Source organism: Rhineura floridana, chromosome 1 (assembly GCF_030035675.1).
Source record: "Rhineura floridana isolate rRhiFlo1 chromosome 1, rRhiFlo1.hap2, whole genome shotgun sequence".
NCBI lineage: Eukaryota > Metazoa > Chordata > Lepidosauria > Squamata > Rhineuridae > Rhineura > Rhineura floridana.
In genome coordinates this window covers 7224775-7251112 of record NC_084480.1, presented here as the reverse complement: position 1 = coordinate 7251112, position 26338 = coordinate 7224775, and positions in this window count along the sequence as shown.

The window sequence follows — 26338 nt, the reverse complement described above, 5'->3', positions numbered from 1 at the left end:
TGCAAAATAATATCTGACTCAATATGGTGCACAATGGTCCGCTTTTGATCCAGAAAGGATTTTAATTGAGGGGACAGACAGACAGACAGACAGACAGATCGATCGATCGATCGATTGATATAGATAGATAGATAGATAGATAGATAGATAGATAGATAGATAGATACCAGCAGGGCCAGCTCTAAAGGGTGGCAAGGTTGGGCCCTGGCCAAGGGCCCTGTGGCCCAGAGGGGCCCCTGAAGGGCCCCTCTTTAGAGTAGTGGAGTAGCACTCCCCTTCCGTGATCCTCGGCAGAATCACTGCCGTAGATAGTATCGCCGCCCATTCCCTCACTCCACCTACCTTTCCTGTGTTTCGTGGCTGTGCGCGCAGTACTACCCTTAACCAAGATGGCCCCCAAGGTTTCCTTAAGAGGCTGAAGTGTCCGCCGCCATCTTGATTGATGGCAGCCTTGCGTGTGCATAGCCCGCATGCATGCCATTAACCAAAATGGCGGTGGAGGCTTCAGCCCCTTAGGGAAACCATGGCCACCATCTTGGTTAAGGGCAGCGCTGCACGCGCAGCCACAAAACATAGGACAAAAAGATAGGCAAAGGGAGGGAACGGGCTGGCAATGTGATCCACGGCAGTGTGTGCCAGGGCCCCGGCATGCCTGGAGCCAGCCCTGGATACCAGTTCACATGTTACTCATGTGTAGGGGCAACTCACAGTTTCAAGCTGGAGTTGGGGTAGACCTTTTCAACCTGACAATCTGACACCATGTTGCAACACTAGCTTCAGCCTCCAACCATCATTCATTGAGCACTACTGCCTGCAAGGGAGCCCCTGCACATCAGCAGGGCATTGAAGTCCATTGGGGCTATTGGGCACTGCAGGTGCCCTCAACCAACCGGCACCTGCCTGCCTTCTTACTTACAACCAGTCTGCAGGTGGCCCTGCTTGCCATCTTCCTCCTGCTCCTTAGTATTTCCCATGTAGAACTCAGCAGGGAGAGCATGAGGTCAAGACTAGGATTAGTTGGTTCGGCTCCTCATTGGCTCTGGATCTTCCTACTGTCAAGCTCCCTGCTTTCCACCCCACCAGTCCCAGTAGGCACCAGGCACTAGTGGAGCAGGGGCTCACACATAGGGGCCCCACATGATGGAGAACCGCATGCAGTTGGACGTCTTGATCCTGTGTGCAGCTGCTCAAGTGTAAGGGATCCCTTGCAGAGGGCAGAGCTAGCATTGCAATGTAGCACTGGGGGTGGAGTGAGAAATGAGCCACCCTCTCCTTAAAACACATGCACAATATCTGAGTAAAGCTCTTAAATTAATTCTGGAACTGGAGCATGCATAGCTTGCCAGAGTTTTCCGTCTCCTCAGTTCACCTGCATATTTCTCCCACACACACATTTCTACGATCCCTATATTCTTAATGTGCACTGACAAAACACTTCAAAAAAAGTAATCACAGTGCATGATTGTGCCATAATTCTCTTTGCGCATGTTACAGTGATGCATACATTCACTCCCATACATTGGTAAAACACAGGGGGAAAAAAATCTTATACCACTGCAGATGCAATCATGTTAAGATTGTCTCGGAGGGCAGCATTTTATCAATGCAGCGGTGCAAATTGGCAAATGCAGAGGGGAGGGGAGGAAAGAATCACATAAAGAAAACAGGGCAAAGCCCTCCAAGGTCTTTTGCTGCTTGGTCAGTTCTTCTTTTCTTTTCAACTGAGCAGCCTGCTGCTTGTGCACACCCCTGCATTTATTCATTCGTTTGTTTAGGACTGTTTATAAATCACTTAATCAAAGAGCTCTCTGAATGATGTATATCATAAGATTGTGGATGATGCAGCTAAAATCCACAACACAATTACACCATAGATAGATAGATCGATCGAGGAATTTCACTCTCATTTTTCCAATTAGGTTTCTTCCGCAATTTGCTTTTTTTTTTAAAGAATCCTCATGAAACTTCTTCAGCATTTTAGTGCAAATTTCTCCTATATACTAATATAATGCATGCTTGTGTGTCATTTTCACTAATATATTCATTTTATAGATATTTCCCCTCCTATGTATTTCTGTAACCATTCTTTGGTCGGAGAAGTTCATTGCAAAATTTACATAAGTGTGAGTTTTGAAGGTTTTGGTTCTCATATTGCTTTGGAAACTGTGAATTTGATAGATTCAGGTTTAAATGCGGACTGAATCAAATTTCTCCCCCGTCCTCAAAACACCGACCCACCCACCCACTCACCCACACACACATACACACTTACTAAAACACATATAAAACCTGGAAAAAGGGCTTCAGGTGGTACAAACGCTGTGACTGTTCCTGGACTGATATAGCTTGACCACGGTAGTTCAGGCACTGACAACTTCAATACTGGACTAATGCATAAGAACATAAGAACATAAGAAGAGCCTGCTGGATCAGGCCAGTGGCCCATCTAGTCCAGCATCCTGTTCTCACAGTGGCCAACCAGGTGCCTGGGGGAAGCCTGCAAGCAGGACCCGAGTGCAAGAACACTCTCCCCTCCTGAGGCTTCCGGCAACTGGTTTTCAGAAGCATGCTGCCTCTGACTAGGGTGGCAGAGCACAGCCATCATGGCTAGTAGCCATTGATAGCCCTGTCCTCCATGAATTTGTCTAATCTTCTTTTAAAGCCGTCGAAGCTGGTGGCCATTACTGCGTCTTGTGGGAGCAAATTCCATAGTTTAACTATGAGCTGAGTAAAGAAGTACTTCCTTTTGTCTGTCCTGAATCTTCCAACATTCAGCTTTTTTGAATGTCCACGAGTTCTAGTATTATGAGAGAGGGAGAAGAACTTTTCTCTATCCACTTTCTCAATGCCATGCATAATTTTCTACACTTCTATCATGTCTCCTCTGACCCGCCTTTTCTCTAAACTAAAAAGCCCCAAATGCTGCAACCTTTCCTCGTAAGGGAGTCGCTCCATCCCCTTGATCATTCTGGTTGCCCTCTTCTGAACCTTTTCCAACTCTATAATATCCTTTTTGAGATGAGGCGACCAGAACTGTACACAGTATTCCAAATGCGGCCGCACCATAGATTTATACAATGGCATTATGATATCGGCTGTTTTATTTTCAATACCTTTCCTAATTATCGCTAGCATAGAATTTGCCTTTTTCACAGCTGCCGCACACTGGGTCGACATTTTCATTGTGCTGTCCACTACAATCCCGAGGTCTCTCTCCTGGTCGGTCACCGCCAGTTCAGACCCCATGAGCGTATATGTGAAATTCAGATTTTTTGCTCCAATATGCATAATTTTACACTTGTTTATATTGAATTGCATTTGCCATTTTTCCGCCCATTCACTCAGTTTGGAGAGGTCTTTTTGGAGCTCTTCGCAATCCCTTTTTGTTTTAACAACCCTGAACAATTTAGTGTCGTCAGCAAACTTGGCCACTTCACTGCTCACTCCTAATTCTAGGTCATTAATGAACAAGTTGAAAAGTACAGGTCCCAATACCGATCCTTGAGGGACTCCACTTTCTACAGCCCTCCATTGGGAGAACTGTCCGTTTATTCCTACTCTCTGCTTTCTGCTTCTTAACCAATTTCTTATCCACAAGAGGACCTCTCCTCTTATTCCATAACTGCTAAGCTTCCTCAGAAGCCTTTGGTGAGGTACCTTGTCAAACGCTTTTTGAAAGTCTAAGTACACTATGTCCACTGGATCACCTCTATCTATATGCTTGTTGACACTCTCAAAGAATTCTAATAGGTTACTGAGACAGGACTTTCCCTTGCAGAAGCCATGCTGGCTCTGCTTCAGCAACGCTTGTTCTTCTATGTGCTTAGTTAATCTAGCTTTAATAATACTTTAATACTTTAATACTTTAATAATACTTTCTACCAGTTTTCCTGGGACAGATGTTAAGCTTCTAAGTTAAGTTAATGCAGTGCACTATATGTGAGGCTTCCCTTGTGGTCAACCCAGAATCCTGCAGCACAGTTTCTGACAGGAATGTGAGGCTGTCAGCATATTACACCTGTGCTCAAATATTTGCATTGACTGCCAATTTGTTACCGGGTAAAGTTAAAGGTTTTACAGATGGTATAGACTGCAATTTCACTTCAGACAAAATTCAGTGGCAACTTTAAGTGAGGAAGAAACCCTTGCGAGTGTCAGTGTTCAACTGAATCCCACGCAGGGAGCATTTGAAAAGAATATAGCAGAGATGTACAATTACAAGCAGCATTATTACTATATATCTTCATCATCACCCCTAAGAGCTATGCAAAGCATATTCAAACACTGCAATCTAAGTAGCTAAGAACTTCATAAGAACTGCCTTTCTAAGAATAGGGATTAAGTTTCTAGATTTTTATTCTAAATTATATACTTTCTTGCTAGAGGTATATAATGCAAAACAAGTAGACAAAAAAATCAGACATAATGGGTGTACATATATAAATGGAAATTTCAAGGGCAAGGTTCTGGTTTTGGTGTACAAAGCCCTTATATAGCTTGAGACCAGGATACCCGAAACATCGTCTTACTCCTTATATACCCAGTTGCTCAATGTTCTCTGAAGGTGAGGGCCGCCAGCAGATACCATCTTATCAGGAGGTCCATTCCGCACAACATAGGAAGTGGAACTTTAGTGAAGCGACATCTACCCTGTGGAATTCCCTCCCCTTAAATATTAGACAGGCACCATCTTTGTTATCTTTCTGCTGATCACTGAAGACCTTCCTCTTTCAACAAGCCTTTTAAGTAGAGACCTTATCCCAGTCTATGTCTGTGCTGGAATTAGCATTAGATGTTTTCAATGCTTTTTTAAAATATATATATATGTTTTTAAATAAGATTTGTCTTAATATGTTTTTCAAAGATGTTTTGTTTAAAGATGTTTTAAAGTTTTTGTTTTCTTTTGTTTTAAGATGTTTTACAGCGTTTTTAGTGTTTTAGTTTGCCACCCTGGGCTCCTGCTAGAAGGAAGGGCGGGATATAAATTTAATAAACAAAAACATATTTTTTCTTAAAGAAAACAAATAATTTTTAAAAAGGAAGAAAGGAGTAAAACAAATCAAGAAGACTAGTGATTTCTCTAAGGAGTGTGGCCCACCCATCCCAAGACTTGATTCCTTTATGAGCTGGTCTGTGCCATTCCTTATACATGGTAAGCAATTTAACATAGATTAAAGCATTTTATGTCCATTCATTTCAATGAGCTTGAGAACATTTACATGTGCTGAATCGTGGCTCCAGTATTCCATCTTTTTTCACCCGAGCTGAAGTGTAATGAGGGCATTCCATAAAGCCGATAATATGAATTATTTATTTATTTAATTAATTAATTTGTATCCCGCCCTTCCTCCCAGCAGGAGCCCAGGGCAGCAAACAAGGCACTAAAAACACTTTAAAACATCATAAAAACAAATCTTAAAATACATTAAGACAAAACAGCATGAAAAACATTTTAAAAACTTTTTTAAAAGGGTTAGGAACATTATTAAAAACTTATTAAGCAATGCTGACACAGACACAGACTGGGATAGGTCTCAACTTAAAAAGCTTGTTGAAAAAGAAAAGTCTTCAAAAGGCGCTGAAAAGATAGCAGAGATGGCGCCTGCCTGATATTCAAAGGGAGGGAATTCCAAAGGGTAGGTGCCGCCACACTAAAGGTCCGTTTCCTATATTGTGCAGAACGAACCTCCTGATAAGATGGTATCTGCAGGAGGCCCTCACCTGCAGAGTGCAGTGATCGACTGGGTATGTAAGGGATAAGATGGTCTTTCAGGTATCCTAGTCCCAAGCTGTATAGGGCTTAGTACACCAAGACTAGAACGTTGAACTTGGCCCGGTAGCAAATGGGCAGCCAGTGCAATTCTTTCAGCAGCGGGGTGACATGTTGGCGATACCCTGTCCCAGTGAGCAGTCTCACCGCTGCATTTTGCACCAGCTGCAGCTTCTGGACCAACCTCAAGGGCAGCCCCACATAGAGCGTATTACAGTAATCCAGCCTGGAGGTTACCAGTGCGTGGACAACAGTGGTCAGGCTATCCCAGTCCAGAAACGGCCGCAGCTGTCTCACCAGTAGAAGCTGGTAAAAGGCACTCCTAGCTACTGAGGTCAACTGGGCCTCTAGCGACAAAGATGGATCCAGGAGCACCCCTAGGCTACGGACCTGCTCTTTCAGAGGGAGTATGAACCTGTCCAAAGCAGGCAATTATCCGAACTCGGGAACCACCAACCCACAGCACCTCTGTCTTGTTTATTGGCCCTCATCCAGCCCACCACCGAGTCCAGGCAGTGGTCCAGGGCTTGCATGGCCTCTCCCGATTTAGATGTTACGGAGAAATAGAGCTGGGTATCATCAGCATACTGCTGACGCCTCACCCCAAAGTTCCTGATGACTGCTCCCAAGGGCTTCATATAGATGTTAAACAGCATGGGGACAAGATGGTACCCTGCAACACCCCACAGCACAGCTGCCAGGGGGCCGAAAGACAGTCACCCAATGCTATTCTCTGAGAACGACCCTGGAGATAGGATCCGAACCACTGTAAAACAGTGCCTCCAATACCCATCTCACCAAGTCGGCCCAGAAGGATACCATGGTCAATGGTATCAAAAGCCGCTGAGAGATCAAGTAAGAATAACAGGGTTGCACTCCCCCTGTCCTTCTCCTGACAATGGCCATCCATCAGGGCAAGCAAGGCCGATTCAGTCCCATAACCAGGCCTGAACCCAGACTGGGATGGGTCAAGATAATCTTTTTCATCCAAGAGTACTTGCAGTTGCTGCGCCACAACCCTCTCAATCACCTTCCCTAAAAAGGGAGTATTTGCAACTGGTCGGTAGTTGTCACAAACCAATGGGTCCAGGGTGGGCTTTCTCAGGAGTGGTTGGATCACCACCTCCTTCAAGGTGCCCGGAACCACTCCCTCCCCCAATGATGCCACACTCTGGATCCACTCGGTCAAACCCCCTCGGCAAGCTTTAATAAGCCAAGAAGGGCAAGGGTCGAGAGGAAACATTGTTGGCCGCATCATCACAAGCACCTTGTCTACATCATCAGGCCACATCAACTGAAACCGTTCCCAAGAAATTGCAGCAGACGTTGCATTGCACACCTCATTGGGGACTACAGTATATGTAGATGGGGCATCAAGACTACTACGGAGGCGAGCAACTTTACCCTCACAGTGCCTTGCAAACAATTCACAGTGGGCCTCTGAAGGGTCTAAGACTCCATTTCCTGCAGTTGATGTCAACAGAACCCTGACAATATGGAAAAGCTCCACTGAATGGCTACTTGAGGATGCGATGGAGGCAGAGAAGTGGGCCTTCTTCGCCATCCTCACTGCCACACAGTAGGCATGGTTATGATGTTTTACCTGCCTCCTTATTCCTCCAACAATGGCTTCTAGATGTTGTAAGTGTTCTACGTCTGCTCTCAAACCCAGACACCTCTCCAGAATTAAAGTACAATTCTCTAAGACATCATGATCCTTTCCCTCTGGTCTGTATAGCTGGTAATGCTGACTCAGTAATCTTTCTTGTACCATATATTTTCCTCTGACCTTAAAGGTGAGAGTACAGTAATAAATGGAATGGGTTTGTGAATAAAACTGTATCTGGAATTAGCTATTACATCCACGTGAATATACCACAGTGAATTTATGATGATTAATGGTATTACAATGAACACGAGGGCACGTAATAATGATTTGCTACTTATTATAAAGTGTTGCCAATATTTTGTACACCCAAGTGACACAAAATGTGAGACAGGGCAGGGGAGCTTCTCTTAAGCAAACAAAGGACAGAGAGGACAAAAGGATGAACAGTGAAGTGCGAAAAGGTGGTAAAAGGGTATCAAGCACTTCGGGTGTCCACCATGGCCCATTACAGCTGTCAAATTCATTTTCTCTTTCGCCACATTCACACCATACATTTATTCCACTGGTATTCTATTTTAAGCAGTCATGGCTTCCCCTAAAGAATCCTGGGAAGTGTAGTTTCTCCTCACAGAGCGACAATTTCCAGAGTTCCCTGGTGGAAAGGGTTGGCTGTTAAACCACTCTGAGAACTGTGAGGTGGCCACATCAAACCTTTACATCACATCCAGCAAACATTTAAAGCACATGACTTCCACCAAAGAATCCTGTAAACTGTGGTTGCCCCCTCATAGAGATACAATTTCCCAGCACCCTTAGCGAACTAAAATTCCCAGGAGTCTTTGGGGTAGTCACATGCTTTAAATATGTGTTGGATGTGCTTTAAATGTATGGTATCAACATCACTGTGAACTATCATCATTATTATTTGTAATTATATAAGAACTATTTTAATGCTTTGTTTATTATAGGAACATGTGAAGTTGCCTGATACTGAATCAGATCCATTGGTCCATCTAGCTCAGTACTGACTACACTGGCTGGCAGTAGCTCTCCAGGATTCCAGGCAGAGAGTCTTTCCCAGACCTACCTGAAGATGCTGCCGGGGTTTGAACCGGGGACCTTCTGCATGCAAAGAATGCCTTCTACCACTGAGCCATGGCCATTCACCTGTGCATTATGTCTTGTATTATCTTATTTTTGTAAACTGTCTTGTGACCAGTTTCGGTGATGGGCAGTATAGAAAACTCCAAAATAAAGAAACAGATAAATAACTGGTATCACTAGCTAGACCCAAGCTGACATCCAGCGTGTCCTCATGCATCATCACTATCAGGGTCACCAATGCAACTCAGCAGGAAGGAATCCACGATGCCATTCGCCTCTCTTGGTTTCAGCATGCCCATGGATGCATTTGCCTTTGACAGCTCCTCAAATGCATTGGGATTCTGTGGCAACTCTTATTATTTCTGGATTCAGTTGCAAACCTGTCAATGCTTAACATAACTCTATTTCATATAAACCAAGGTTCTATTCGAAAATACCATTATGTGTCTCAAGTCAAGAAGCGTTTTACAGAAGAGAAATGGCTGGAAAAGAGAAATGGTTAACTTATCAAGAACTATTAGAAAATGTACATGGAGAATATATAATGAAAGAGAGAGAACAACTGATAAAGGAAGGATATAGTTCTCAATGGTTTGCCTATTTACAATTGTTAGAAAGATATAAAATGGACAAGAAAATGTATGGGTTTGAAATAAGTAAATCTGATTTTGAAATAGGTTTGTGTACAAATGATGAAAATACAATTGCGAAAATGTATAAACTCTTGCTGAAAATGGATATGGAAGAAGAACAAGTAAAAGAGTGTATGGTAAAGTGGGCAAAAAAATTTGGTTATAACATACAAATGGATCAATGGGAAAATATGTGGAAAAAAGGCTTGAGATTTACATTATGCTATAATCTTAAAGAAAATTTCTATAAAATGATGTATCGTTGGTACATGACTCCAGAAAAGTTGTCAAAAATGTATAGTAATGTTTCTAATGTTTGTTGGAAATGTAAACAACAAGAAGGATCATTTTATCATATGTGGTGGCTGTGTAAAAAGGCAAAATCATTTTGGGCACAGATAGGTAGGATGATGCAAAAAATTCTAAAGATAAATATTCAGTCAAAACCAGAATTTTTTTTATTGGGTTTTATGGATAAACAAATAGAAAAGAAATATGGAAGAATATTATATATGATTACAGCAGTAAGATTATTATATGCACAAAAGTGGAAAATGGAATCAACACCAACAACGGAAGAATGGCTATTGAAATTAATGGACTTAGTAGAGATGGATAAATTGACATGTTTACTTAGAGAAAAATCGACAGACACATTTCTTAAGGAATGGAAGCCTCTCTTAGACTTTTTGTTGAAAGATCAAAATAAAATGATGATATTGGGATTTGACGATTAACTAAGATAGCCTATGGAGAAAAGTGATCCTGTATGTATATATTAAGGGACAGGTTGGATATATATTATATACTTATAGCTGATCTGCGACAAATCGGAAGTCAACTATTTTATTTTTTTTCTTTTGTTGTATTGTTATGTTTTTGTTGTTTGACTTTGTTTTGTTTGTCTTTTGAAAAATTTGAATAAAAATTATTAAAAAAACAAACAAACATAACTCTATTTCAGTATAAATTTAAACTCACCGTTCCATGCCCTTTCTTCAGCGGACAAGGTGCAGAAGGGTTTCTGCCATCCTTCTAAATCTTCAAAAAATGACAACATATGCTTTGTTCTGTTAACCTGTTTCTGTCTCGTTGAGCCAAACAAAAGCCTACCCCAATTTCTGTGAAAATGCAAAAAGAAATCAAATTCTTTTCATTAGTTTTGGGGACCCCATACATAAAAAATCATTTTTTGTTTCAATTGCCCTTGCATAACTTCACTTGCCATCAGTGGCATCACCCCATGGCTCCATAATGTTGCGGCACACTCCCTTTTGCTCCATGAGCTAGAGGGAGCCGCCAGCTGATGACGGTTGTTGGCCCCAGCTGATAAAGCATCAAGGTGAGTTAGGCAGCAGAGCGAGTTTTGCAGCAGGGTGAGAGGCTAGGGCACTCCACTCTGTTCATCCTTTCCTTGACCTAAATAAAACCTTCACATTCTATCCTTCGGGTAGAAGCAGATATCCTCTCATGTCAAGGATACTTCTTGGGGGGGGGGATCCTGGTAGTGGATGATTCTATCATTAGGAATATAGATAGTGAGGTATGTGGTGGCCGTGCAGACCACAGGGAGACTTGCCTGCCTGGTGTGAAAGTTGTGGATGTCACCTATCATCTAGATAGCTTGGTAGATAGTACCAGGGTTCTGGTGCACACTGGAACCAAGGATATGGGGAAATGCAGTCTTGAGGTCTTGGAAGCAAAATATAGGTTGCTAGGCAGGATGCTGAAAGCCAGGACCTCCTCCAAGGTAACTTTCTCTGAAATGGCCAGCTGGACAGGCACAACTTTGTAATCTCAATGCATGGATGAGATGATGGTGTAATAGGGTTGCCAGGTTCTTGGCCTGAGACTGATCCTGTATCTTTAGGAGAGGAGAAGGTCAGCCAAGTACAGGTGTTCTTGCAACTCTGTAATGGGAAAAACCACCAGGTGAAATTCTCCCTCTCCCTTGCACAACTTTTAAAGATACAGAAGACCTCTTGGAGGCCAGGCCTGGCAACCAAGAGGTCTTTTGTAAGACAAAAAGCTTAGAGATGACCAGAAAACAGGAAGTGGAAAGAAGGCCAGGCCACAAAGGAAGAGTACAGGCAGGTATCACGGAATTGCCGGGATGGTGTCAGGAAGGCTAAAGCTGAGAATGAGCTGAGGCTAGCAAGGGATGCTAAAAGCAACAAAAAAGCTTTCTTCAGGTATGTCCATAGTAAAAGACAGAGAAAAGAAATGGTGGCACAGCTACTCAATGAGGATGGCAAAATGATAACAGATGACAAAGAAAAGGCAGAAGTGCTCAATTCCTACTTTGGCTCAGTCTTCTCCCCAAAAGGGGTCTATGACCCTCCCGGGAAACATGAAGTAGAAGGGGCAGGATTGAAGCTTGAGATGGATAGACAAATGGTCAAGGAATACCTAATCACTTTGAACGAGTTCAAATCTCCAGGGCCCAATAAACTGCATCCTAGAGTATTGAAGGAACTGGCTGAAGAACTCTCAGAACCGCTGTCTATCATCTTTGCGAAATCATGGAGGACTGGTGAAGTGCCGGATGACTGGAGGAGAGCTAATATTGTCCCTATCTTCAAAAAGAGCAAGAAGGAGGAACTGGGGAACTACAGACCAGTCAGCCTAACATCAATCCCTGGAAAAATTCTGGAGCAGATTATAAAGCAGTCAATCTGTAAGCACCTTGAAAGCAATGCAGTGATTACTAGGAGCCAACATGGATTTATGAAGAACAAATCCTGCCAAACTAATCTCATCTCATTTTTTGATCGGGTAACCTCCCTTGTAGACTGTGGGAATGCTGTGGACATAATATATCTTGACTTCAGCAAAGCTTTTGACAAAGTACCCCATGATATTCTGATTAGTAAGTTAGCTAAATGTGGGTTGGATGGAACAACTATCAGGTGGATCCACAGCTGGTTCCAGAATCATACTCAAAGAGTGCTTATCAATGGTTCCTTCTCAAACTGGGCAGAAGTAATGAGTGGGGTACCACAGGGCTCGGTCCTGGACCCAGTGCTCTTTAACATTTTTATAATGACTTGGATGAGGAGGTACAGAGCATGCTTATCAAATTTGCAGATGATTTGCAGCTAATACCGTGGAAGACAGGAACAAAATTCAAAGGGACCTTGATAGGCTGGAGTAATGGGCTGAAAACAACAGAATGCAATTCAGCAGGGATAAATGCAAAGTCCTACACCTAGGAAAAAGAAACCAAGTGCACAGCAATAAGATGGGGGATACTGGGCTCAGCAGTACGACATGTGAGAAGGATGTACTAGTTCCCCTCTATTCAGCACTGGTTAGGCGTCATCCTGAATACTGCATCTAGGTCTGGCCTCCGCACTTCAAGAAGGATGCAGACAAACTGGAACGGGTTCCGTGGAGGGCAACAAAGATGATCAGGGGACTGGAAACAAAGCCCTGTGAGGAGAGACTGAAAGCTGGGCATGTTTAGCCTGGAGAAGAGAAGACTGAGGGGAGATATGATAGCACTCTTCAAGTACATGAAAGTTTGTCACACAGAGGAGGGCCAGGATCTCTTCTCAAACATCCCAGAGTGCAGAACATGGAATCATGGGCTCAAGTTGCAGGAAGCCAGATTTCGACTGGACATCAGGAAAAACTGCCTAACTGTTAGAGCCGTGCGGCAATGGAACCAATTACCTAGAGAGGTAGTGGGCTCTCCGACACTGGAGGCATTCAAGAGGCAGCTGGACAGCCATCAATGGCCTTATAGGCCCCTTCCAACTCTATTATTCTATGATCTATGATTCTATGACTTTCTCTTCTCCTAAAGATACAGGATCGGTCTCAGGCCATGAACCTGGCAACCCTATGGTGTAAGGAGGAGGGGTTTAGATTTGTTAAGCACTGGGGAACATTTTGGGACAAGCTGGGCCTGTTCACAGGACAGGCTCCACTTGAAACAGAGTGGAACCAGACTGCTGGTGATTGAAGAGGGTGCTGTATGTTATTGTTTTACTTGCATGCTCTTAAACTGGGTTGCAGTATTTTAAGTGTATGGCTAATTGGTTTTAACATCTCAATAGTTTAATTCTGTTTTAATGCTGATTTTTATATGTTTATATTTTTTATATGTTTATATGTTCTTAATGATATGCACTTACTTTTATCTGGAAGCTGCCTTGAGTTCCAATTTGGAAAAAGGGCGGGGTATAAATAATGATAATGATAATGATAATAATAATAATAATAATAATAAAATCAAAAAGGTGGCACAACAACTTTTAAACTGATGGAGGGGGGAAAGCTGACAGGAGTTGAGGAGGGATAAAGACAAAAAAAGGCAAATTCCATGCTAGGGATCAAGGTATTGAAAATAAAACTGCCAATATCATAATAGCATTATATCAATCTCTGGTGTAATACTGTGTAAAGTTCTGGTCACCTCACATCAAAAAGGATATTATAGAGAATTTTTAAAAGGGAAAGGTTTTTAAAAGGGCAACCAAGATGATCAAGGAGATGGGGTGACTCCGCTATGAGGAAAGGTTGCTGTATTTGAGGCTTTTCAGTTTAGAGAAAATGAAAGTAAGAGGAGACATGACAGAGGTGCATAAAATTCTTCCTGGCATGGAAAAAGTGGATAGAGAGACATTTTTCTCCCTCTGCCATAACATTAGAACTCAGGGGCATCCAATGAAACTGAATGCTGGAAGATTCAGCACAGATGAAAGAAAGTCCTTCTTCACAGAGCACATAGTTAAGCCACAGAACTCGAGCCCAGAGGAGGCAGTGATGGCCACCTATTTGGAAGGCTTTAAAAGAGGATTAGACAAATTCATGGAGAATAACAGTATTAAAGGCTACCAGCCATGATGGCAACACTCTCTCTGCACAGTCAGAGGCAGAATGCTTTTGAATACCAGTCGCTGGAAACTGCAAGAGGGGAGAGTGTGCTTTTCACTCAGGTCCTGCTTGCAGGCTTCCCATTGGGACACCTGGTTGGCCACTGTGAGAACAGGATGCTGGACTAGATGGGCCACTGGCCTGACCCAGCAGGCTCTTCTTACGTTCTTATGCTCCTATTCTTGATTGGATGCGACTGTGTAGAAAGAAGAACCAACAGTTCTTTGGTGCTGAACAGGAGAAAACAAAGCAGGATTCACATCATCTAAAGTTTTTTAATGAAAAAAAATAGCCCACTAAAATTGCGACTTTCTACCCCTGCAAAACACACAAACAACAACGATAAAAACACAGCAGCATATTTTCAGTGCAGCTGTAATCTCTAGGCAACTCTTATGCTTCAGAAATGGTTATATTATTCACTATAGGGCTTCTCCCTCATTTAAGGTACAGAGACTGGGAATTATGCCAACATGACTCTTAACTCTTTACCGAATAGTTGTAGAATCCATAGTAATGAAGAAAAACCCTCCTTTCCCTCCTTTGTCTCTGTTCTCTGGAATCCTGTGGATTCTGTCCCAGGGATATGAAGCAAGTAATATTGGTTTCCTGAGTTACAGCTATTATTGGCAAGAGATTGTCCTTCTCAGAGTAAGTAATGGGCACTTTATATCACTCCTTCTGTATGTTCCCCAATGCTATAAAAATCCACATCTGCATTGTACCAACAATGTGTCATTCTCTCTGGGTCCTGGGCCTAGATAATAACATTTTAAATTGGAGAACTCTAATTTGGTCAGTTAACTCCTGAAGCCCTTACAAAGCTGATCAGCTGTCAGCCTTCTGATTTAGGAGTGAGTTCACATTTATAACCTAGCTTTAAAACCAGGAGACAAAAAGAAAGTATGTGAAGTGAAGTGAAAGATAAAAAATAGCACTGCAACAGGCTGCAGAAAATGCTGTGCATTTCACTGCAAAATGTTGAAAGAAAACCTGACTCCATTTCCAAAATATTAGGTGCTCTTTCAGCAAAAGGAAATCTTTCTCAGTCCCTAAGCTTTCAAATTTGGGGCAGAAGCAGTTCTCTAAATAAGACACAAATCTTCCAAAATGAAGATGGCTCTGGCCCTCTTCCGAAATGCATTCAGAGCGCTGGGATCTGCTTCTGCCTCACAGGATGCCACCTGTTGTGACCCACACCATTGAGAGGTATATGTCAATTTAAAAATTATGTGGTTGGCCTGCCCACCACTGCCATGTGGCCCTCAGAAGGTTAACCAGAAGAGAATGAAGCTCTTGGGCTGAAAAAGGTTCCCCACCCTTGGTCTTGTGGGATATCAGCATCTTGCAAGGGTTCATTAATGAAGCAGATGGGGCAAACATTCCCCTGCTTCTAGTTGTACAGGAGTGATGCAATTTCTGCACTCTTTTGCAACCTTTTTGCAACCTTGGACAACCTTCTTCTGCCAGTCTGTTTCCTCACTGAGGCCTAGAACCCCAATTTGGCTTTGGTTCCTCCCACTGGTTCCCTGACAGTGAGATTCAAATAACTGCTGGCACTTGGAGTTTCCCTAATGCCTAGAGTGACAACCAGTGGCTTGCCCATAACTGTGATCTTGTTCAGCACTCCCAGCAAACTTGGCATTACGTGGGGTGCAGGCAATAACACTGGGAAGAAGTGATTTCTCTTTTCTTTACCGTGAAAATAGTTCAGGCTTCTTGAGTATTTCAGCTGAATGCTTGAGCCTGCATTCTGACTGCACATTATTCTTCATTCTGTAGCCAGCCACTGACCAATAGCCCTGGTCCCACAGCCCAGCAGGAAGATAAAACAAACAAAAAGCATCCTATAGACTGGGAGTGTCTACCACTTCCACCTCTCCATCTGCCACCAGGCACATTTTTGTTTTTTTATTTTTATTTTTATTATTATTATTATTATTATTATTATTATTATTATTTACATTTGTATACTGCCCCATAGCCGAAGCTCTCTGGGCAGTTTACAACAATTAAAAACATTAAAAACAAATATACAAATTTAAAAACACCTTTAAAAAAAAACAATTTAAAAACACATGCTAAAATGCCTGGGGAGAAGAGGAAAGTGTTGACCTGGCTCCGAAAAGATAACAGTGTTGGCGCCAGGCACACCTCATCAGAGAGATCATTCCATAATTTGGGGGCCACCACTGAAAAGCCCCTTTCCTTTGTTGCCATCCTCCGAGCTTCCCTTGGAATAGGCACCCAGAGGAGGGCCTTTGATGTTGAGCATAGTGTATGGGTGGGTTCATGTCGGGAGAGGCGTTCCATCAGGTATTGTGGTCCCAAGCCATGTAAGGCTTTATAGGTTAAAACCAGCACTTTGAATCGAGCTCAGAAACATATATCCTGCCATTCCTCCCACTAGGAGCCCCGGGTGTCATTTTTGAGCCTGCCTCAATTCTTCCCCCAAGCATTCAAGCAGGGGTGCCTAAATACAGACACACTCCTTCTTTGAATTCTTGTGACATCCCTAAATGATGCTCTCCTCAGAAATTGCAGAAAAGGAGGAGGAGATGTCTCCAAAGTTTCTCCTCCGCTAATTTGGCAGGTACCACAATGGCGTCTCGCAGCCATTAGAAATGATTGCAGGTAAATCTGAATGAAGGGAAACATATGGTCAAAATCACAGACATTGCACAGATAATGAGAGACAACTTAGGTTCCAATTAGGAATGTTCCTGACAATCAGGGACACCTGAGAGACATTTCTTTATTTAGTAATTGATACACTGCCTTCTCCAGTCTGTTCAAAATGGCTTGCTATAAAAATTCAGATGCAGAACACAGACGGCAAGCAACAATAACATCTCCCTTATAAAAACTCTGAATAGGCACACCTGTTAAAAATTACCTGCAGTAAACGACCCAATCCAAACACCTATATTGGGGAATCTTAGACAACACCTCTATTCCACAGAAATGGAGGGTTTGGTGGAGGAATTTCTTCAGACCACTTTTTGCAGCAGACATTTCCAAACTAGCTGGCACATCAGAATGCTACTTCCAGTTGGATTATTAGCTTCTCCAGCTTTTGCAGGGTTACCTTTGGCTTGTGAAAACTGCATGCAACATGCATATGTCACCAAAAAGGTGTTTAGAAAATGTGTATTTTACTGAAAAGTTTACAAAACGTGTACAGTGGGACAGAGCCGGATGGAACAACATGCAGTGGGATGGAATGACATGCAATGGACAGAGCAGGACTGAACAGACCTATGACTGAGTAGTGTTAGCGAGACCACACTTGGACAGAATTAGCTGTTCAGCCCATCTCTGCACGAGGAAGAGGCCGGATGTGATGGAGAGGGTGTAGCTAGGGAGGGCATCCCCACTTTCCCTCTCATCACTTTGGGGAGGATGCCTGAATATGAGGAAGGGCCATAGCTCAGTGGTAGAGCATCTGCCTTGCATGCAGAAGGCCCCAGGTCTGACTCAGTGAAATGCAGCTTCCTATGCCCCTATGAGTGAAACAGGATGTGATGTGGAAGACAGGTACCTGGCTTATAACGAATCAGATCATTGGTCCATCTAGCTCAGTACTGTCTACACTGACTGGCAGCAGCTCTCCAGAGTTTTAGGCCGATTATTTCCCAACCCTACCTGGAGATGTTGGGGACTGAACCTGGGACCTGCTCTATGCAAAACTGATGCTCTGCCACAGACCCTCTGCCTCTCTTTGCCACAGCACCCAACTGAACTCTTGCAGGATTGTTATCTGAAGCTCAGGAAGGCTTTCCTATCTGCATGAAACAGCCCTTCTCTACAAGTCCGTATGTATCCATATGATCAGTGCTTCAGAGTTACCAATGGAAACTCGAGCACTTGTAAAATCTTTAGATGCTCCACCATTATGCCAACATATACAGATTCTGAGAATCTGACTGATCGCATCTAAATATATCAGCATCACACTTCCCAAGTGTTTCCCTTCCTTTATCTTGCTAGAATAACTTTCACTTCAGTTGGCCCATCTGGCAGTGCCACAGCCTTCACGTTCTATGATGGAAAGTTTTCCTTATCATTCAGGGTGGGGAGAATGCACAGGGGGGCATTTCTCTACAGACGTAGCATTTGGCTTTTCATTTCCTTCCTTCATTAGGAAAATTAAATGAGTATGAAAGAGTGATGTATAAAGACTCTGTGACAGATCAGAAACCTCTGATGAAATATGAGCACCAGTAATGACCTACGCACATGGAAATCTGGCAGAACTGTCAATCAAGGGGAGACAAAGGAATTCTTCCTCCACCTAATCATGTGTCTCTCATCTAAATAAGGAGGAGGCAAAAGAGGAAGGATCAGTTACTTTCATCCGTCACTCCCAAACAAATAAAAATGTGGCTATAAAATATACATCTTCAGACTTACTAAATGTACAGACTCAAGAACACACAATGTGTGCATGCTTCAGCACAGAAATACACAAGGTAAATTTGGGAGTAAAATAATTAAAAAAATGATTTCTTTTCTAATAACAGTTCATATGAAGTTGAGGGGTGTAAGTTTCATCTTTGTGGTGGTCCAGTTTTGCTCCTGGATGTTAACTGGCCCTCTGAAAAAATATGCCATTCTACATGTCTGCCCTTCCCCCCCCCTTTGCATTTTTATGGAAAATGTTTAATACTTAATTGTTTTTAACTCTTATTGTCGGATGATCATTTTAATATTTTCCGTAAGTCGCTGTGGACATCTTTTAGCTGAAAAACAATTGGGTAGAAGTATCTAGAATGAAGAAAGAAAGAAACATTTGTGATTAAAATAGAGTTATTTTACATAAAAGTGTTTACTTTGTATCATTGTTTCTGCTTGCAGGGGCAAGGCTTTAGAATAATTAGGCATGTTTTCTTTTTCATGGCAGTTGTTATTGTGTTTGTGTGTTTTCTTGCCTTGTCCTTTTTATTATTTATTATATTTTCAAATTATATTACACAAACTGCAAACCCAAAGTACAGCAGATGCATGCATGTGATCATAAGAGTCAAATATTTGTATGGATAGTGATAAACCACTGACTTAAGCCAGTGACTATTTTTCATTTTCCCATATAAAGCCTTAAGAAAGACCTGATACAGAACAGAAATCAGAGGAAGTCAGAAGATAAAACATGTCCTGCATTGTTATATTATCCCTGGATGCAGGCAAGGGAAGGTTTTGGCTACATGCACTGCAGAGCCAAAGAATGGCAATTTTGTGGTTGGGATATGGTGCTATCCATGGTCCTGCAGCATCATGCTGACAAGCCAGAAGGAGATTATGGCAGAAGGAAGTACAACCCAGCTCTGTAAGAAGAATCCAGGAATGATTTTGGATGTAGGCCAGTTTACCAGTTTTGTTCGGCAGATCTTTATAATACATTGGTTCTCCTGCTAGCATCATTTTGGGGTACAGTCAGCCTGGAGGGCAAATTATGAGGGCAAAATGCTAAGGAACAAAACAGTAAGGATTGAGAAGGAAGTGACAGAAGTGTACTGCTAAAAATATAATTAGGTATTGTTACAGACTCCCAGCTTCCGTAAGGAGGGAGACATTCTGAGAACAGGACTATCTGGCTTTTGCCTTCTTTTGGAGGAGACATTTTGGAGGGGGCTTGTGGCATTTCCGTAATATTTGCTCTATTTACAAATGGAAAAGTAGAGTGTAAGCAAAGGCAAGCGGAATTCTCACTCCTACTAGGCAGGAAAACAGCTACACCACATCAGATCTTCAAGAAGAGATACTCTGCACCCCTAGAGCTTTCAGTTTTCAGCTCGCAGATCACACGGACACCGTCATGCACACAATGCATCAGCCACTTTCTCTTAGATGGGAATTGTGTGTGCGCGTGGGTGGGTGGGTGTCACCTGCCCAAATGCTGATAGCTTTCCCATGCCACAAATTCCACAGACATCTCTGCACCAACAAACCATCCTCAAACAACTACCTTTCCCAATAGGTGGCCACTGGCCACCCTAATGCTTTAGAGGACATTTAACATCTTTTTGTTGAACCCCGGGTTTCTGATCAGGCATTGCTGCAAGGTGAAACCACAGTGATAAGCCAATTCCCTGTAGTTCAGACAGCAAACTCGCAACAGTGTTTTATGTACAGATGAAAGTTCACCTATTGCTTTGTACTGGGTTCCAAGCATGGCTGAGTCTAGATTCATTAAGCGCTGGTTAGCCATGATCCCCGGGTTATATAGAGCCATATCCAGATAAGCGCATACATAGGAAGTTATGTTATGCTGAGTCAGATAGTTGGTTCATTTAGCTCAGTATTGTTTCCACTGAGTGGCACTGGTTCTCCAAGGTTTCAGACTGGGATCTCTCTCAGCCCTACCTAGAAATGCTGGGGATTTAATCTGGGATCTACTGTATGCAAAGCAGGTGTCTTGAACCCTTTCCCATCAGGTGCAACTGAGGTTTGTAGGCCCTTGAGGAGCATGGTAGATATTACTTCGATGTGGGCCTGAGTTCAGCTGTTCATGTGGATAGGAAAGCAAGCCTACCTAGTGCCCAAACCCCCATCTCTTAGCTAGCTATAAATTTTAGGGCTTGAAGCCTAAAAAAACAGCAGAGCTGCACATCTCAGGTTCAGCTCTACATTTCCCACATAGCAGACAGATGTGATGAAGATAAGCACCTAAAGTTCACATCTCCCTCCCTCACACCACCAGCATGAAGCCTGCTTGTGCTAGAGGAATCGTTTCTCAAGCTAGGAAGGTCAGTCAGTCTCCAAGCTCATTTGGTCTTCAGCCTCTCTGCTGAGGCTGCCAACAAAGGTGCCAATTAGTGCCAGTTTTCTGATCTGAGCTGTGTTCAGTGGACTGAGACCAGCAAGGCAGTGCAAGGAGCTCATGGAGCAGACTTCACAACAAGAAAGTCAAACTCTTCAAAAACACAACTGAACAGAGGGATCTATGCAGAGCTGAAGGAGGTACTGGCAAAACTTGAAAACATCCCACTTTGAAGTGTGGATGCCTGCACTTTCTGGAAACAACTGAAGACATGTTTGTTCTGATGGGCTTTCCAAGATGGATGAATGGGTGTCTGCCATTGACATCTATTTTGATTTTTAAAAAATATATCTGCTGTTTTTTGTGTTGTTTTTTACTGTTTTTGCTGTTTTTATTGTACATCGCTCTGAGACATTTGCATGGAAAGTGAGTAGTTGTAGTTGTGGTGGTGGTGGTGGTGGTAGTTCAATCTTGGTGAATTTTGGTGAATTCCAATATTAACTGACCTAATCCACATCTGCTGGACTAATGCATGTATGGATCAAAATGTATTTAGCAAAATAGTTCTTGGCTATATATGCATTTTTATATAAAGATGAATTGCACTGTATATTTCGAGAGAAAATGCATTTAGAGTAGGCCACAGATTGTGTGGTGTTGGTTTTTTTTAAAAAAAAACCTCAGATTTATGCAGAAATAAGACGAAATAGGCTTACAGAAACACATACAAAAGTGAACTGGTCAGATGTAGGTTGATTGTTCATGCTAGTTTTTACTACAGAACACATCAGCCTTCTGATGCCAAGGAATTATGTATACTAGAGTGTCAAGGAGTTATGTATACCAGAGTTCTTCAACCTTTGGCCCCCATATGTTGTTGGACTACAATTCCCATCATCTCAAACTACTAGCTAAACTATCTGGGGATGATGGGAGATGTAGTTCGACAACATCTGGGGGCCAAAGATTGAAGAACTCTGGTATACATAATTCCTTGCCCCCTCTTTAAATCTTGAGGAATATCCTGAAGCTATTCACTTTCTTCTTTAGAGGAAAGTGTAACCTCATTCAGAACAGGCAACTGGTCAATTTCCTAGACACTGGAACTACTCACCCACAGAGCCTCCATCTTCCCAGGACTCACACTCAAGTCTATTGGCCCTCATCCAGTCCACCCCTGCATCCAGGCACTGGACCAGAGCTTGCGTATCCACTTCTGATTCAGATGAGACACAGAGCTGAGTGTCTTCAGCATACTGATGAAACCTGGCTCCAAAATTCCTAGTGACCACTTCTAATAGTTTCATATAGATGTTATGTTATGATTTATTTACATTGGGGATAGTAAAGTGCTCTGTGGGATACTATAGCACTCCTCCAATGCTACTCTCTGGACTTGGCTCCACAGGTAGGAATGGGACCACTGTACTATAGTGCCTCCCTCAGAATCGGTCAAACTCATCCCAACATCCCTATCCCACATAATTGATCCTAGAGGATACCCTGGTCAATTGTATCAAAAGCCACTGAGAGATCAAGCAGGAGTAACCAGGTTGCACTCCCTTTATTTGCCTCTCAATAAAGGTCATCCCTCAGGGCAAACAAGGCTGATTCCATCCCAAAACCAGCCCTGGATCCAGACTGGATCCAGACATATTCAGTATCATCCAGGAATACTTGCAGTTGCTCCAGCCAATAGGATGTTGAATGACATTGCTAGGAAGATCACATCAATTTTAGAAGAAAGCTGAGCTGAGTGAGGGGTCATGAACATTTTCTTGGTCTACGAAAAACACTCCCCATATTTGGTGGACTGGCGAACATTTAAAACGACACAACACAGGGAGAGGGAATACATCTCCATTGCTTCCACATTCTGTTTCGTTGTACTGAAACAATGAGATTGCCTTAACGTGGCACGAACACTAGCACAGATGCACATGTGGATATGCATTGAAATGGTCATCAGAAGCATCTGGGTATGGATATTATGGGTTGCACTACATCCCTCTCGGGGGGATTTGTGCTTGAGTGGACATTTCTCTATTAATTCTGGTACAACACAATTTGGACTGTGCCTTCTGAATGAGAAGAATATGACTTCACTTGCACTCACTGATGTCATAATATACTGTAGCTAAATTGTATTGCCTCTGTACATGGTGTTAGCTCATCACATTTACTGTGTGGTCCCTGACTCGCTAAGATCATGTAGTGAAGGAGAAAAAGGAAGCCCTGTTAAAGTGTGTGTGCACTCCTGCAGTTCAGAAAAACAATGATTGTAAACACACCTCTCTCTCTCTCTCTCTCTCTCTCTCTTTCTCTCTCTCTCTCTCTCTCTCTCTCTCTCTCTCACACACACACACACACACACACACACACACACACTTTTCCATATAGAAACCATTCTAGAATGAGGCCTTTAAAGTTTAATGTAACTTTGCTTTCCTTACCAGCACAAAATACTGATTAAGCCACACCATATTACAGGGCTACATTGTAACACCTTATTTTGCTCCTGAGGGGATTAGACATAATTCATAATATCAGTAAATAGCGCATATGTTTACTCATTTGTTCCAGCAAGATGGCAAAACCTTTATGGAATTATAGCCATAGGATCCTTGGGGAATATGCGCATGCACGCACGCACACACACATTTTATTCCTCTATCACTGTACACCAAAACCTTTCCCCTCTCCATTACAACACATACAATGCCTTCCACAGTTATCTGACAGATTAGGGACTGCACTGGCCTTCATATGAGCATTTCTGAGCAAGGATCCTTCCAGCCTTCCACTCAGCTCTTTCATACATTGATTATGCACAATTACACCCCTGAGTCATGTGTGAGAGCTCCCTACCCACCCCCAGGTGATTTATTACCAATGAGATTGTTCTAAGCAACAACCTGTTTATCACTGTCAGAGGTGCACACAGCTGATATGAGAATCTTTGAGATATCTGTATGTGTCTCTTTGAATGTATCCTCAAGCGCGGGCACATGCATAATCATAGAACCTCACCAGGGAGGGGTGTGCTGTGACGCCCTTCCCTGGCTCTCCCTGTCAGGTTCCTACCTGCTCGTGGCTACTGCCTTTCACTAGGCACCACCAGGGACTCCACCAGTCCGGACTGTCCTTTTTTATGGTTTCTCTCTCCACTCTAGCACAGATCTCAATAGATCCCCCTGCTAGGCAGCACCACCAGTCACGTTCTACAACCAATGTTCCCAGAGACCTTGCCTGAGTCTCTCTATCCGGTTACATTCATGACTGCGTGCCTATGCTGTTCCCAACCCCCTTGTATCAATGCAGATAACTCATAACTCGGGCTTGAACTGGATACTTATAATGTTATCTTCTCCTCTTCACCGCTGCCACCATTTGTTACTGTTTCCCTTCAGCCTTGGTTATTACCTTACCCTCCCTTCTGGTCTGTGAAACCCCAGCCAAGGATCAGGCCTTCGGTAAACCAAAATAGTATTTATTAAATAACATTAATAACAAGATAACTTTGATAATGATCTACAAGCTTATGGTTTCATCTATTACTGTGATATTTGACTTATTACTAATCCGAACTCCACCTCCCTCTTTCTCCACACTCTCCTCACATACACCAACTCACACCCACCTCCAAACTCCACCAAAACAACCCACTCACGTCCACCAAACACCTCTCAAACAACTCACTAACGTCCACCCAGATTCAACTGTCATCCTTCCATTTATACTCTCAGCCATCCAAAACCTCAGCCAATCATCCAGCATTCTACTGCTCATTTACTCCCCCCTCCTCTTTCATTCCACTTACCATGTATCTTCTATACAAACAGCACTTACCATATATACATTAATACGGGAACATCACATTCCCCCCCCCCTTAAAAATAACGGCAGGGTATTATTCCTGCTCTAGGATTCATACGCCGCGTTAACAATAAAACCAAGTCTTTATGGGGAAAATGTCTTTTTTGTTCCTACGTCTGCGTCACGTCACTGCAGTCCCAGCCACCTGCCTTGACAGTCCATCAGCCAATACATTGTCCTTGCCTTTTATGAACTGGAAGTCCACTTGATAGTCTTGTAGGGCCCAGGACCACCTCTGCAGCATAGTGTTATGGTTTTTCATAGTCTGTAACCATAACAAGGCCCGATGGTCAGTCATCACCGTAAATCTTCATCCCCACACATATGGGTGCAACTTGTTCAGTCCCCACACGACCGCTAGGCACTCCTTTTGGACCGACGAATAGTTTTTCTCCCTCGGTGTCAGCTTGCGACTCAGATACGCCACTGGATGTCTGGTGCCTTCTCTCTCCTGCAGCAAGACGACTCCCAGCGCGAGGTCCGATGCATCCGTAGCCACGATGAATGGTTGCTCATAGTCTGGTGCTATTAATATAGGTCCTTGGCACAAGGCTTGCTTCAGCAGATCAAAAGCCTTCTGACATTCATCCGTCCATACCACACGCTCAGAACACTTTTTCTTTGTCAACTCATGCAAGGGGGTTGCTATTTCCCCAAAATCTTTCACAAACTTTCTATAAAAACCAGCCACACCTAGACATGCCCTAACTTGTTTTTTAGCTAAGGGGATAGGTCACGATTGTATTGCCTCCACCTTGCTCCATAAGGGGGTTATTTTCCCACTCACCACCTTATGTCCTAAATAGATTACTTCACTCACAACTTTCCCATTCACACGGTATGGCATAGATCTGATTGGGGCATGATCTCCAGTATCAATGGAATGTCTTGCTATACTGCTTCGGCCAGGTTTATTGCTAAAGAGATTCCCATAGTTTTTCAAAACTCTCAGGATCTCTTCCTTTACTTCTTCTTTCACCTCCTCCGACCATTCCAATTGATCTACCCCTCCCTTGTCTTTGTTTTCCTGTACCAAATCTGGAAGTTCAGGCCCACTTCCCTCAGGGAATAAGGTAACTTGCAACACCTGTGCATCCCTGGTATGGTAAGGCTTTAACATATTTACATGAACCACTTTGTTTTTGTTTAATTGGTCTGTGGTAATTACATACGTCACTGTGTCAAGCTTTTCTCTTATGGTATATGGTCCCTCCCAGTTAGCCTGTAATTTATCATGTTTCCTGGGTATGAATGCCATAACCATATCTCCCACATCATACACACGTTCCCTGGCTGTTCTGTCATACCAGTAACTTTGTTTCTCCTGAGCTTGACTCACATTCTTTTGTACAGCTTCCATCATCGATGTTAATTTGCTGCGGAAGTCTAATACAAAATCAACTACAGATGTTTTGTACTCTCCCAGGGTTCCTTCCCATGAATTTTTTAACAGTTCCAAAGGTCCCCTCACTTTTCTAGTGAACATCAGTTCAAAGGGTGAGAAGCCTGTTGACTCCTGAGGGACTTCTCTGTACGCGAATAAGAAGCACCCCAAACGTTCATCCCAGTCTTGTGGGTGATCTTGAACATAGCTTCGTATCATGCCCTTCAGAACCCCATTGAATCTGGTTCTGTATTTGCTAGGTACTATCAATTGCTTCACTGGTTCACATTCATCCTTTCTCTTAGCAGGCATCCACAGTCTA